The sequence below is a fragment of the Podarcis erhardii genome, assembly GCF_964252035.2.
Source record: "Podarcis erhardii genome assembly, chromosome: 3".
In the NCBI taxonomy this organism is placed as follows: domain Eukaryota; kingdom Metazoa; phylum Chordata; class Lepidosauria; order Squamata; family Lacertidae; genus Podarcis; species Podarcis erhardii.
Window position 1 is genome coordinate 24,225,719 of NC_138507.1, and position 13,185 is coordinate 24,238,903.

Consider the following 13,185-nt stretch of genomic DNA (forward strand, 5'->3'; position numbering starts at 1 on the left):
ATAATTCAGAGGCAAGATTTTATATGCAAGATATGAAGAAGCCAACATTGATCTGCCTGGACTAAAATCATAAACTGTAGTGATAAAAGCTATTGAGATAGTTTAAACACCAGAAAATTGTCTATCACGGAAAACAATAAACATGCAAATAAAACTGTATCCCTTTGAAATCAAATGAAAGGGCAATTAAGTCTTTATCACAGAAAATATGTAAAGTTTAAGTACCCTTGTCACACAATCACCCCAATGAACAGAAAACCCTGCATCTAATTTTGCTGACATTGAGGTCAAAAGCAAGCTGGTGAAGCAAAGGGGTACTCGCGATGTGTTAAAAATAGATCAGCCAGACAGCAATGGAGAATAAGAAGGTGAGGTTTATTGCCAGGCAATAAGGTACCCAGTTGGAATATTTTCCAAAGAACTGGGGACCCCGATTGACAGAATTCCAGAGGTCTTTATACCTGAGCAGAACACAGCAAATCATTGATCATGAGACAATCAGGAAGGATTCACAATATTGTCAGCGAGAATCAGCCAATCAGCAAGCGGTTGTCACGCAACTTGACCCCCGGTCAAACCTTGGTCAGCACCGGATTCCAGTTCTGCTTTCCGATGCTTGTAGTGACACTCTGTCTAACCTTTCCCCCAGTTATGACAGGACAGGGAGCTTTGGACATTTTGTGGTTTTGCTCTTCCTGTTCTGTGGATTAATTTAGCCTGCATCTGAGGGGATTTTGTACCAGAATCTCTGATTCATGTCTTTCCCCCTTGTCCGGAGTGCACAGATATTTAGGGGAAAGGTCGGCTCCTAATTTCTTGCCGTTTCAAGCAGTTTGCAGCACAGCTTGCTGCTTGTCTAGGGATTGGATATTGTCGTGGAGCTTGCAGTATCTGTTATACATGACTAATCAGACTCCTGTTGGTTCCTGATCCAGCTGGGCTGAAATTATATGGGTGGTGCTACAGCACAGCAAAGATCAGGCCAATGATTATCTTGTCCTGAGAACTGGTTCAGTAATAATAATAATAATTTTTTATTTATACCACCCCTCCCTGGCCAGAGCCGGGCTCAGGGCAGCTAACATCAGTAAAATTACAATAAAAACATAATGGGGGTGGGCAATTTAAATTACAGGTTAAAATACAATTTAAAATGCAGCCTCATTTTAATAGTAGCCCATAGATCAAAACCATAAGGGGAGGGAAACATAAGGATCAGACTGAGTCCAAACCAAAGGCCAGGCAGAACAGATCTGTCTTACAGGCCCTGCGGAAAGATGTCAAGTCCTGCAGGGCCCTAGTCTCTTGTGACAGAGCGTTCCACCAAGTCGGGGCCAGTACTGAAAAGGCCCTGGCCCTAGTTGAGACCAATCTAACCACCTTGTGGCTCAGGAACTCCAAAGTTTTGTCATTTGTGGACCTTAAGGTCCTCTGCGGGACATACCAGGAGAGGCGGTCCCATCAAGTATAGTCAAAGGTGCTCATCATGCTTTCAGGCCAAGGGAACTGGCGTTTGTCCACAGGCAGCTTTCCAGGTCATGTGGCCAGCATGAATAAACCACTTCTGGTGCAACAGGACACCGTGGTGCAAGCCAGAATGCACAGAAATGCCATTTACCTTCCTGCTGCAGTGGTACCTATTTATCTGCTTGCACTGGTATGCTTTTGAACTGCTAGTTTGGCAGGAGCTGGGGCAGAGCAACAGGAGCTCACCCCGTCGTGGGGATTCGAACCACCAACCTTCTGATCGGCAAGTCCAAGAGGCTCAGTTGTTTAGATCACAGCACCACCCACATCCCTTGAACTGGTGGTGCAGGGTGCAAGGCACCTAGGCCCTGCTGCCAGAGTCCTCAGTTCAACTTCCCTTGCATGTTATAATGGAGCACCATCACCCTTGGCAGCAATCTCATGCTTCACCCCATTTCATGACCCCCACAAATCATCACAATATTTAAAAAAAGATAAATGGTGGGGAAACTGGGGAAAGTAATTCAGCACAACCCTAGTGCTCTCATAAAGGTTTCTCTGAACCCACCCCAAATAATGAGATGTTTTTAAGGGTTCTGTTTCTTTGTAAACTGATTACAGATAGGTAGCCGTGTTGGTCTGCCATAGTCAAAACAAAAAATTCCTTCCAGTAGCACCTTAAAGACCAACTAAGTTAGTTCTAGGTATGAGCTTTCGTGTGCATGCACACTTCTTCAGATACCATCTGAAGAAGTGTGCATCGTATCTGAAGAAGTGTGCATGCACACGAAAGCTCATACCTAGAACTAACCATAGGCGCCGACTCCATGGAGCCTGAGGGGGCCCGAGCCCCCTCAAAAATTCGTTTGGGGGGGCTCCGCCCCCCCCAATAATTTAAGAAAATTATTAGTTATATTATGGTTTGTAAAATCACAAAATTATGTTGGTATTTTTTATTTTCCTTGTTTGACGATAGTTACCTTTTAAAATACATTCAGTAATGAGTTAAAACAAAGCCACTCCCGATCTAGAGAGGGGGTGGGGTTGCGGGCTCTCGACCCATCAACAATCTCGCGGGGCTGGCGTCAGCCCCGCGAGAAGCGGGGATTCCCCCTAGCTCATTAATATTCACCACCCACGGCGGCAGCCAATCACAGGTTCACTTAAGGTCGGGGCAGCCCGGGGCTCGCCCCTTTCATTCCCCCAGCAGCAGCGGTTTGGAGGTCTTGGGCCCCCCCAATATTTTTTATAAGTCAGTATGGGCCCCCGCCCCCCCCCCAATATTTTTTATAAGTCGGCGCCCCTGGAACTAACTTAGTTGGTCTTTAAGGTGCTACTGGAAGGAATTTTTTGTTTTGTAAACTGATGTTTTCTTAAAATATACAAAACACAACCCCACAACGCATCAAGCAGGGGTGTTAGTGTGCTGGACCCTCTTCTGTGGAACAGCATCCCTGTTGAGATACAATAGCTCCCCACCCCTACCTCCCGGAACTTTCTGGAAACGATTGAAGACATTTTCCCTTCAACAAGCTTTACCAGCTCGATGAAAAGGTGTTCAAAATATATCATCGGTTGTGTTTTGTACTTTTTAAGAAAACAACTCTTTTTAGTTATTTTATGGTATATTTGTAAATCACTTTCAGATGCATATAAAAGGTGATTTATAAGTTAACAACTAATCATAATAATCATTTTATAAAAAAATATTTAACAAAGAGGGAAAGAAAAGCTCTACCATCCATAGATCCCAGTTCAAAGCAGATGATTAAATGCAACAATATTCTATTCTATTCTAAAAGTAGCCCATCAGATTCTTCCTCTCCATAATGCATAGTATTTTCTCACCACACATTGGCCGCCTTAGGCAAGAAAATGTACAACATAATGGTATCATGAGACAGATTACATTTCACTGCACATTAGTTGACATGGGGCTGCCATTTTGCTTTGAAAGCTTGCATTGTAGTGGACTATAGTTCTGGTCTCAGTGATCTTCCTGAAGACAGCTTTAGTTTCAATTTACTGGAGACCAAAACTATTTTAAACCTACCGGAATGAGTTTCATAACATACATTCTCTATATTGGTATAGAGTCTATACCAATACTGACAGCCTAAATGTATCCTGATTCCTAATTTAAATTACTCATTAACAATTTTAAAAACCATCCAATTAACAACTGCTCATATTCACCAGACCTCCCTGTCTTGTCTTCATGCAATTGACTTTGGTTTGAAGGTTACAATTGTTAGTTATTTGATACAATGAGAGAGATGAAATATTGCAAGTGGACCAATTAAATTTATGTTCTGGAAGGGAATTAACTGGAAGTTTTACCAGCAAGGAGAGAGAAAGGGAAACATGACTTTTAGTACCATAACACTAGAGCTTGTCTATCCACAGAACGCAGAACAGCTTAATAAAGAGATTTTTATGGCTTAATAAAGTTAAGATCTTTCTTACAAGCCTGACTGCATGCAGCCTCACTTACTGCTAAAGAAATATGACTTGGCAATTAGAACTGTTAATTTATGAGTAATTGTGAATAGAATGTGGCATTCTGTGACCGCAGGGGGTTGTATCTAGTACAGCATGGAGCATCCCTGCTTGGGAATCATCAAGGGCCACCGCTTGCAGTGTGGACGTAAATTATGGCTATATAGTATTTACAAAGTTGATGGCCCCCAGTTATTCTGCCTGAAATAATTTTAATTATAGAGTCCATTCACATAACTTTAGCCCTTATACATTCAAAGCATTTAAACACATGTAGCAAACATGGAGGAAATGTTATCCCACGTAGCAAACGTGGAGGAAATGTTATCCCACCATTTTTTTAAATGATTATGCCCAAACAGAGAAACATAGAAGCCCTTATGTGTCTTGGGCTATGTTCCCTCTGTTTCTAGGGGGGTGCCCACTGGTGATGGGCAGTGGCGGAGCTTCATGCTCCGGCACAGGGGGGTGGAGAGCAGGCGGGGACGGGGCTGGTGCACGTCCCGGGAGCATGGCGCGCTGCCTGTAGGGGCGTGGTGTGCATCCTGGGGGCGTGGTGTTTCTTCTGGCGGTTTCTTTTTTTTTCTTGAGAGGGAGGCCTGGAACATTTTGTCTCTTACCCTCAGGCACTGAAAGAGGTAGAGCAGATGGGTTGTGTTTTATATTGATTAGGCTCTGGGTGACAGACCCTCCAAATGTCCCTATTTATTTATTTATACCTGCCCATCTGGCTGTGTTTCCCCAACCATTCTGGGCAGCTCCCAACAGAATATTAAAAACACAATAAAACATCAAACATTAAAAACTTCCCTAAACAAGACTTGTCTTCAGATGTCTTCTAAAAGTCAGATAGTTGTTTATTTCTTTTGACATCTGATGGGAGGGGGCACCACTACTGAGAAGGCCCTCTGCCTGGTTCCTTGTAACCTCACTTTTCACAGTGAGGGAACCACCAGAAGGCCCTTGGCGCTGGACCTCAGTGTCCAGGCTGAGTGATGGAGGGTGGAGAGGCTCCTTCAGGTATACTGGAACGAAGCAAACCCTATTTTCCATGGATGCCCCTGATTTAGAGAAGCCTTCCTGGTTTCTGATTTAATCCTGGAATGTCCCACTTTTCCTTGGGATGTCCCTATTTTCACTGGAGAAATGTTGCAGGGTGTGGAGTTATCCAATGTCTGAACCATCTGAAGGCAATCCTGTAGAGAGCCAGTGTGGTGTAGTGGTTAAGAGCAGTGGACTAGTAATCTGGTGAACCGGGTTCGCTTCCCCGCTCCTCCACATGCAGCTGCTGGGTGACCTTGGGCCAGTCACACTTCTTTGAAGTCTCTCAGCCCCACTCACCGCACAGAGTGTTTGTTGTGGGGGAGGAAGGGAAAGGAGATTGTTAGCCGCTTTGAGACTCCTTCGGGTAGTGATAAAGTGGGATGTCAAACCCAAACTCTTCTTCTTCTGTATAGTGAAGGGTTTTTTTAATGTTTAATGTTTTATTACATTTTAATATATGTTAGAAGCTGCCCAGAGTGGCTGGGGCAACCCAGTAAGATGTGTAGGATATGAATAGTAAAATTATCATTGTGGAATGGGATGTCCCTATTTTCATCAGAGAAATATTGGAAGGTATGGGGTGATAACATGCAAACGGGATTTTCACCTCTTCCCTCAGAAGAGAACCCACTGCAGTCCTCACATAAGGCAAGCACACATCTCTCTAGAAAGGGATACAAAAAAGCCAGTATAGTATTATTAACAATGAAAATTACATGTTAAAAGAGTACCGTACATTCTGTCTCCAGCTGTTTTTTATTATTCTCATTTTGTATATGTTTTGTAAATTTTTGTTATCCGCTCGCTCTGGCGTGCACGTGCAAACAGTTTAAATGAAACCCTCTCTTTACAGCATTTAAAGTACCTCTAAGAGCTGAAAGAATTCACCTGAAATCTGCATTTCAAACAGGACTCCAGAGATGCTTTAAAGCACCTTAGTCTGTTAAAGTAACAGTGCCAGCACAACCCTCTTTATACTATTGCAACACCTGAAATGAATAAATGCATTTTTAAGACCCTATTAAAATTAGCCCATTGTATTTAAACACCACATTTACACATCTTGTGTAATGCTAATCAGAATGGCAAGCAGCTACCAAGTGGTGCCTTGTCTGCCTGAGGTAAAATTTATTTTCTTGCGGAATGTAACATTTCCTATTCAAATGTGCCATCTGTTCCAGGCTTCTCTAACAAAACCAGAACTAAAGGGTGGTGCTATTTCATCCTGGCCTTCATTCCTTTTAACTCTTGCCACAACATGAAAAGTTTCCACGCCTTTATAGCCCAGCATCTGGAGAGGGCCGCCCCCCCCTCCATCTTTCAATCCAATGCCGAAACAAGTCATATTAGCCAGCACTTGGCTCAGCAGTGGCCAAAGGCACGATCAACACTTGCATAGATCTGACACATAGGTGCTCAAAGTGAATGTGGAAAGAGGGCAGTGGGATTGCACATGCAAGACCTGCCCCCCAACATCCACTCATGAGACACAAAGGTCAGAAAGGGGCTTCTAACTACATTGCGCTAAAGGGGACTAGCAACCTCTGTGCAACTGGAAAGCTGGCCTTGCCAGATAGCGTAGGGTAGGGCAGAGGTTTTTTAACCTTTTGGGGTCCACGGCTCCCTTGACCAACTACATTATTTCTGCGGCACCCCTGTGGGGGCTCAGGAGCCTAGTTGTTGTTGTTTAGTTGTTTAGTCGTGTCCGACTCTTCGTGACCCCATGGACCAGAGCACGCTGTGCACTCCTGTCTTCCACTGCCTCCTGCAGTATGGTCAAACTCATGCTGGTAGCTTCGAGAACACTATCCAACCATCTCGTCCTCTGTCGTCCCCTTCTCCTTGTGCCCTCTATCTTTCCCAACATCAGGGTATTTTCCAGGGAGTCTTCTCCTCTCATGAGGTGGCCAAATATTGGAGCCTCAGCTTCACAATCTGTCCTTCCAGTGAGCACTCAGGGCTGATTTCCTTAAGAATGGACACGTTTCATCTTCTTGCAGTCCATGGGACTCTCAAGAGTCTCCTCCAGCACCATAATTCAAAAGGATAAATTCTTCAGCGATCAGCCTTCTTTATGGTCCAGCTCTCACTTCCAAACATCACTACTGGGAAAACCATAGCTTTAACAATATGGACCTTTGTTGGCAAGGTGATGTCTCTGCTTTTTAAGATGCTGTCTAGGTTTGTCATCGCTTTTCTCCCAAGAAGCAGGCGTCTCTTAATTTCGTGACTGCTGTCACCATTTGCAGTGATCATGGAGCCCAAGAAAGTAAAATCTCTCACTGCCTCCATTTCTTCCCCTTCTATTTGCCAGGAGGTGATGGGCCCAGTTAGATCACCCCTTGTCTGCAGAGCTGGCAGCCTCTCACCCTTTTTCAAACACCTTCCCTTGTGGAGTGTTCCCTCAGCCTCCTCTCCTCTCCCATCTTCTAGGTATTCCTCAGTCCAGCTGCAGTCTCTGAGCTGCCCCCCCCCCAGCCCCAAAGATACCTGTCTTCCCAGGGAGCACCCCCTGGTCAGCCCCAGAGGCACCATTTGCCTGGAGAGCTTGTAGCCAGTGCTGTAACAAACAGTTGCGCAAGCCTTTGGGAGGCAGAGCTGCAAGAGGGCATCAGAGGAAGGGAGGGAAGGAAAGAGGGACAGAGGCCAGTGTTGCCCATGGCCCACCTGACCATCATTCAAGGCACCCCAGGGTGCCATGGCACACAGGTTGAAAACCACTGGGGATGATGGCAGTGGATGCTGTACACCCATCCCACTGCACTTCCAATTCCACATGCTGCTTGAACAGCCAAACAGGGCTGCTGCCTCCAAAGTACATTTCATTGGACTGTGGAGAACATGCCCTCCCGTGTTTTTCTTCACATTTAAGAGTGCTTTAAGCTCTCAGATGCCTGAGGAAAAGCAAGCTTAAGGAACGGGCTGCTTCTGGTTCTTGAATTCAGACTCAGCCTGGGGACTGGCAGAAATGACTGGCAGAATCCGAGACCAGGGAAAAGAGGCAGCGGAAGAAGACTGGAAAAAGTTTAAAGACTATTTGCAGAAATATTGTAAAATTAAGGAATGTTAGAATGATGTTGGAGAGAAATTAAGTGGTTTTCAGCTGTAATGTTTAAGAGATATGGAAAATAAGGTTTTGAAATAATTAAAAGAATTAGTGGAGGATTTGCTGAACAAACAATTTGAATTGGAATATAAGAAAGGGAGGTGTGAGGAGGTCGGGAAAATAAGTTAAAAGAAAATAAGTGAACGGAAACTTTATGTGTTTTTAAATTGTTTTTATTTCTGTATTTTTGTATTTAGTTGTTTTTTTTTCTTATTGTTTTATCTTTGGAAACTTTAATAAATATTTCTTTTTTTAAAAAAAAAAGAATTCAGACTCAGCCTGAGTGGATGCTTGATCACGGTTACAGACATAAAACTTTAAGGATCACAACTCTGTTGTTAATACTTTCAGAGAAAAGGTTTCTAACTCGGGGAGATCAATATGTCAAAATAAATCTAAGAAAAGACCATTTGTGTAGGCCTTTAAAACACACTTTATTTCATGCCCTTGAAGACATATTCCCCTGAAACTGTGTAGGAGTTTGTTGTTTGGCCTTAAGACTTACATTGAGTTAAAGTATGAGGGAGAATATTGAAGAATGATGCCTCGCTATTGGATAGGCAAGTAATTTGCAGCTCTGTGCTAGAGGCATGCTTTTCCATGCTAAAGTAACCCAGGTTCAGTCCTTGGCATCTCTAGGAGAAATTGGCAATTGTCCCTTCCTGTGAAACCCTGGAGGGCAGCTGCCAATCATTGTAGACAATACTGAGGCAGATGGACCAATAGTCTGATTCAGCATAAAGCAGGTGCTCAGTTCCTATTTTCAGCTGATGGGTGTACAAAGGACTCATTATTGTTGCTACAGGGCTTCTGGTTCTGCTCTGCCTTAATGGAGACAGCCCCAACAGTGGGAGATCATTGGTGAAGGAAAAACAAGCATGATTGAGGGTAATCATCCTTGCAATTTTCCCCCAGGGATAGGGGGAACGGGTTTCACTCACAGTTCACTTCAGTACCTGGCTCTCGCTCCGGCATGGAGGCGTTGAGTGCAAAAGATGTTCGTCGGCCAAAAACTCTCCAATGCTGCCATTAAGAAGCAGAGGTTCTCCTGTTAATTAGAGCTTAATTGGACTAAAGTACAGGCACGTGCTAGAAGAGATGAGATCACAAACTTCAGAACAACCCAACTGCAAGGACTTTAAGGTTTGAACTTCAGATAAGACTTCATTCAGTGGAGGTAAGCCCCACCCTAGGTAATTGATCACATGATGCAGTGCGCACACAGTGGCAGACGTGTAAGAAAGTAAAGAAATTTTGGGATGTAGTCTATAATGAGCTCAAAAAAATGTTTTCGATGTCCTTTAAAAAAAAAAACCTCCAGAGAATACTAGGAACAGACATACCTAAAAAAGCGAGGGATATATTTCTGTATGCCACGGTAGCCACAAGAGTACTAATTGCTACAAACTAGAAAGGGGGAAAATCCTGACCAAACTGGAATGGCAAAGCAAACTCTTAGAATACGCTGAGTTGGCAAAAATGACTGGGAAACTGAGAGGTCATAGTGATCAAACTTTTATTAGACAATGGGACATGTATAAAAAAATACCTTAAGTAACACTGTGATAACATGGCGTCATTGGCAGGCCTTGAATGATTTATGTGATATCGTGGAAACTTATAGGATAATAAGTCATTAATGAAAATAAACAAAGGGAAGTGAATAGTGTATTAGACGAAATAAGTGGTGGAGGCATGATGGAGTGACAGGAAGTCATTATAGACGTAAGAAAAAATTATCGTGATCTGATGTAACATATATTGCTGTTTTTACTTTTTGGATGAACTTTTGTTTGCTATTTCTTTTTTATTTCAAGAAAGCATTTTTTTTTTAAAGGTGCAGTGCGCACACACCATTTGAGTGGGAATGTCTATCAACTTTGTGGGGGCCCAGCCCCTTCAGATATTTTACTGTGGGGGCCAAAGCCCACACAGCCCCTAGGAGTTTGCTGCTATGCTAGCTATCCCAGGTATCTCTCTTGTGTGTGGGCTATCTCTCCCCCTCCCACACACACCCAATTATGAACTTACATTATGTTTAAAATGATATTTGGTGTGCGTGTATGTGTGTGTGTTTTAAGAAATTCCATTTTTGTGTTCCCCATTTGATGAGCATCAAAGCAGTGCTCTTCCCTGGCAAACTTATATGCAGATGCTGCAATCGCCCACTGGCACAGTTTAAAATAACACTTCAGTAGCTAGCATTGACCTCCTTCTGCACCAAGTAATAGGATTATTAAAATATTTATCCTTCTGCATTGTCGTTAAGGAGAAGCACACGAGACAAATTCAAAAGGTACAAATCCGGCACCTTGAAGAACATGTTAAGGTTCTTATACACCTCTCCTCAGAGTGTGAAAATGAGCTTCTAATCATAAGTAGCAAACAGAGGAGGACTGAATTCACACAGGCAACTGCACTTGGCCCATTCAAACGTGGAGGTTTTCACTAGCACCACTTTATAGTTCAGTTCAGACACTGTAAAAGCAGCCAGACAAGATTTATCGCAATGCACGTCGAAACAGTCACCTGCCATGGTAGATTCCAAGCCAAGGAGTGTTTGTGTGTGTGTGTTGTGATTTCCCTGCCTTCCATTTCTGCTGCGGGCACTTAAATATGGCGTGCCAATTTGACTTTTCACTTCAGGTGTGAAAACGCCTAAAGCAACAACTAAATAATGGAGCTTAAGAGCATGCATCTTGTGTTGCCCAGACCTGGTACTTTGGAAACATACTTCTGGAGCAGGGGAGGGGCAAATTCCCTGTGGTCACTGCTGGAATTAGCAGAGTGGTAGCAGGAGAACTAGGGAGAGGATTTTTGACACCACTCTCTCTCTCTCTCTCTCTCACACACACACACCTGCCCCCCAAATTTCCAACAGCCTCCACCACTGAGAGTTCTGAAAGCCAAGGGGCATTGATACCATCTGGCCAGGGAAGCCTACAAGACTCAGAGAACATCATTGTTCAAGGGAGAAACCGGGAGGTAAACTGTATTGGGGCAGTGGACAGACTTTGGACTTGTAGAATATGCCTTGGGTCTTTTTTTCCTGGAGTTCTGAGATCCACCAGATGAAGGCAGATGTAAAATAATCGGTGAGATGGGGGTGGACCCACATGTAAAATAATGGCTCAGAAGAAGAAGAAGAGAGTCTCAAAGCGACTAACATTCTCCTTTCCCTCCCCCCCCCCCAACACTCTGTGAGGTGAGTGGGGCTGAAAGACTTCAAAGAAGTGTGACTGGCCCAAGGTAACCCAGCAGCTACATGTGGAGGAGCGGACACGCGAACCTGGTTCCCCAGATTGCGAGACTGCCGCTCTTAACCACTACACCACACTGGCTCCAGACATCGCTCATAGTGGCTCATGCACTCACTACGATGACCTGCTAGGATAGATGGCAGAATCTTTTTTGCTGCTGCAAACAATTGGGAATCAGAAACTCTTGTCAATCTACCTTGTTGACCTCATGGTAGGTCAGTGGATCATTCTCCAACCTTCTGCTCAATCCTGAATTTAAAAGGGTTTCATTTCAGGCTGCTTTAAATTGTCACCTGGTTTTACCATGAAAAGCATTCTGAGAACTTATGGTTTGCAAGTGATCTATAAACGTTCCAAATGAGCAAAAGCACAAGGATTAGAATGGCATTTGCAGATCATGACACTGGAATATGCATACTAATGGACAAACACTGGTATGAACTTTCCCCCTCTAGGTGACATTTAGCCTGCGAGCACTCCATGATCAACTCCTGCCTGGAAACCTATGTCCCCACTGTGGAAGGATGTGTGGATCCAAAATTGGCCTCTAAAGTCACTTACGGACTCACTGTTTAGACCGTGTTCATGGAAGCCAATCTTGCTTGGCTATGAGTGATCGACAAAGAAGAAGAATGGTCCTCAAAATGCATCCAACAAGATGGGCAAGTGAAAAAAAAAATTCATTTGATTACACTAGATCAAGGCATGGTCAGAGATTATGGGAGTTGTAGTTCACCTGCCTTAAGAGAGCCAAAGGCTCTATAACTTGCAGTAAATCTATACATGGAGTGGTTTTGTCTTTCTAGAATGGACACCTGTGCATTGTTTGTGGAAACTCATGCAACCACATAGATTGGTTTCAGCACTAGCCAAGGACCGACCTACCTTCCTTCCTTCCTTCCTTCCTTCCTTCCTTCCTTCCTTCCTTCCTTCCTTTCTTTCTTTTGCATAACTTAAATATTCATAATATACCGTATGTTTCGCTCTATAAGACACACTTTTTCCCTCCTAAAAAGTAAGGGGAAATGTGTGTGCATCTTATGGAGTGAATGCAGGCTGTGCAACTATCCCAGAAGCCAGAACAGCGAGAGGGATTGCTGTGCAGCGCTCCCTCTCACTGTTCTAGCTTCTGGATTAGCCGCACGAAGCCTCTTCAGGGCAGGGGGAGCCTTCATCCCGCTGCCCTGAGGAGGCTTTGCACGGCTACTCCAGAACAGCAAGAGGGATCGCTGCTCCCTCTTGCTGTTCTAGCTTCTGGCTTAGCCCCTCAGTCCCTCCCCCCACCTCCTGGAAAAGCCCCCAAGAGCCGTGCTCCCTTTAAAGAGCCACACGGAGTGTGTGTGTGGCACTTGGGGGCTTTTCCCCAAGAAGGGAGAAGGGACGCCTGTCACTGATGCCCTTCTCCCTCCTCGGGGAAAAGCCTGCAAGCGCTGCACACACACTCCACGTGGCTCGTGAAAGGGAGCACTGAGCAGAGCCTGGGATGCATACAGGCTCTGCTCAGCGCTCCCTTTAAAGAATATTTTTTTTCTTGCATTCCCCATCTAAAATCTAGGTGTGTCTTATGGTCAGGTGCGTCTTATGAAGCGAAAAATACGGTATATAAAAACATGATCCATCTTTTCCTGGTTCAATGGTCCTCTTGAAGTTCACCTCTTCTCCGGGCACTGCACCACACTCTCCCTACAACCTTCCTTGCATCTTCAAACCAAGATGCAAAGTTTTAGAAATGTAACTTCAGACTATGATTGTGTGGGTGGGAAAGAATCGACTGAGTTTTCAAAATCAACATATATCATCACCACTGAC